Raw genomic sequence first — 2,500 nt, forward strand, 5'->3', positions numbered from 1 at the left:
ACAGTGCGGACTTGTGGAAGATTGTGTTTGTTAAACTATGCTTATATTGCGGTGTTCGCACGGTGTGCTTGGTGTCTGTTGCTGGTAGTACTCATTCTTTACAGTCACTTTGGGGTGGTAACAAGTTTTTATTCGGTAGAAGAAAAGAAGAAACAAACACATGTCTCAGGTCAGTGGAATGGTTTCAAGGCTATAGTAGGTGTTCCTGTTCTCTCACCATTACTGTGTATGAACCAAACATAGCTGTGTTACCTCTCACCATTACTGTGTATGAACCAAACATAGCTGTGTTACCTCTCACCATTACTGTGTATGAACCAAACATAGCTGTGTTACCTCTCACCATTACTGTGTATGAACCAAACATAGCTGTGTTACCTCTCACCATTACTGTGTATGAACCAAACATAGCTGTGTTACCTCTCACCATTACTGTGTATGAACCAAACATAGCTGTGTTACCTCTCACCATTACTGTGTATGAACCAAACATAGCTGTGTTACCTCTCACCATTACTGTGTATGAACCAAACATAGCTGTGTTACCTCTGCGCGGTATGTCGGAGTGATTTAAATAAGGAGAAGCCATGTTTGTTGCTGTGCACACTGACTCAGATCGTCAGTGTTTCGCTTTCTCTCACGTACTACAAAAGGCCTACCGACCAAAATCTCACTCAGTGACAGCGCGTTATGACTCGAACCTGTCCCGTCCCAAAGTTCATAGCGAGTCTCTGTGAGCGCGTCAAGACCACGTGACTGAGACTGGAGGGGCGTGGCCAGAGTGTGCTGGGTGTGTGTCGATCACTGTGTCAATTCAGTATCACTGCGCCCTGTTGTTTGAATGCCAGTTAAAAGTCTGGGTTTCTCAGGGCGGCGTCACTGTTAACTTGTGCACACATACAGTTCAGAACATTCCTTACTGACAGTGTTTCTCAGGGCGGCGTCACTGTTGACTTGTGCACACATACAGTTCACAACATTCCTTACTGACAGTGTTTCTCAGGGCGGCGTCACTGTTGACTTGTGCACACATACAGTTCACAACATTCCTTACTGACAGTGTTTCTCAGGGCGGCGTCACTGTTGACTTGTGCACACATACAGTTCACAACATTCCTTACTGACAGTGTTTCTCAGGGCGGCGTCACTGTTGACTTGTGCACACATACAGTTCACAACATTCCTTACTGACAGTGTTTCTCAGGGCGGCGTCACTGTTGACTTGTGCACACATACAGTTCACAACATTCCTTACTGACAGTGTTTCTCAGGGCGGCGTCACTGTTGACTTGTGCACACATACAGTTCACAACATTCCTTACTGACAGTGTTTCTCAGGGCGGCGTCACTGTTGACTTGTGCACACATACAGTTCACAACATTCCTTACTGACAGTGTTTCTCAGGGCGGCGTCACTGTTGACTTGTGCACACATACAGTTCACAACATTCCTTACTGACAGTGTTTCTCAGGGCGGCGTCACTGTTGACTTGTGCACACATACAGTTCACAACATTCCTTACTGACAGTGTTTCTCAGGGCGGCGTCACTGTTGACTTGTGCACACATACAGTTCACAACATTCCTTACTGACAGTGTTTCTCAGGGCGGCGTCACTGTTGACTTGTGCACACATACAGTTCACAACATTCCTTACTGACAGTGTTTCTCAGGGCGGCGTCACTGTTGACTTGTGCACACATACAGTTCACAACATTCCTTACTGACAGTGTTTCTCAGGGCGGCGTCACTGTTGACTTGTGCACACATACAGTTCACAACATTCCTTACTGACGGTCTTCAAAGTCGACAAAGTCTTTTTGCCAAACATTCCGTTCGGACACTTCGTGAAGCATAATTCGCCAAATTTACTTGTTGAGGCTTCAGGTAACTTCTACACTGAGATTGTTTTTGACTCTGTGTGCTTCTGCATGATTTGACTTGCCACTTGGTGTTCTTCTGCCTGATTTGACTTGGTGTTCTTCTGCATGATTTGACTTGCCACTTGGTGTTCTTCTGCCTGATTTGACTTGGTGTTCTTCTGCCTGATTTGACTTGGTGTTCTTCTGCATGATTTGACTTGGTGTTCTTCTGCATGATTTGACTTGGTGTTATTCTGCATGATTTGACTTGCCACTTGGTGTTCTTCTGCCTGATTTGACTTGGTGTTCTTCTGCCTGATTTGACTTGGTGTTCTTCTGCCTGATTTGACTTGGTGTTATTCTGCATGATTTGACTTGGTGTTATTCTACATGATTTGACTTGGTGTTCTTCTGTCTGATTTGACTTGGTGTTCTTCTGTCTGATTTGACTTGGTGTTCTTCTGCATGATTTGACTTGGTGTTATTCTGCCTGATTTGACTTGGTGTTCTTCTGTCTGATTTGACTTGGTGTTCTTCTGCATGATTTGACTTGGTGTTCTTCTACATGATTTGACTTGGTGTTCTTCTGCATGATATGACTTGGTGTTCTTCTGTCTGATTTGACTTGGTGTTCTTCT

General features: G+C 44.7%; 2 protein-coding genes across 3 annotated transcripts in view; one reads left to right on the top strand and one right to left on the bottom strand.

The window, feature by feature from the left end:
* Positions 1–2,500, bottom strand: part of LOC138950506 (uncharacterized) — a 241,243-nt gene that overhangs the window by 114,988 nt on the left and 123,755 nt on the right. The window lies entirely within an intron of this gene.
* LOC138950503 (uncharacterized) overlaps positions 1–2,500 on the top strand; it is a 291,738-nt gene that overhangs the window by 55,803 nt on the left and 233,435 nt on the right. The window lies entirely within an intron of this gene.

Source organism: Littorina saxatilis, linkage group LG16 (genome assembly GCF_037325665.1).
Source record: "Littorina saxatilis isolate snail1 linkage group LG16, US_GU_Lsax_2.0, whole genome shotgun sequence".
Lineage (NCBI taxonomy): Eukaryota > Metazoa > Mollusca > Gastropoda > Littorinimorpha > Littorinidae > Littorina > Littorina saxatilis.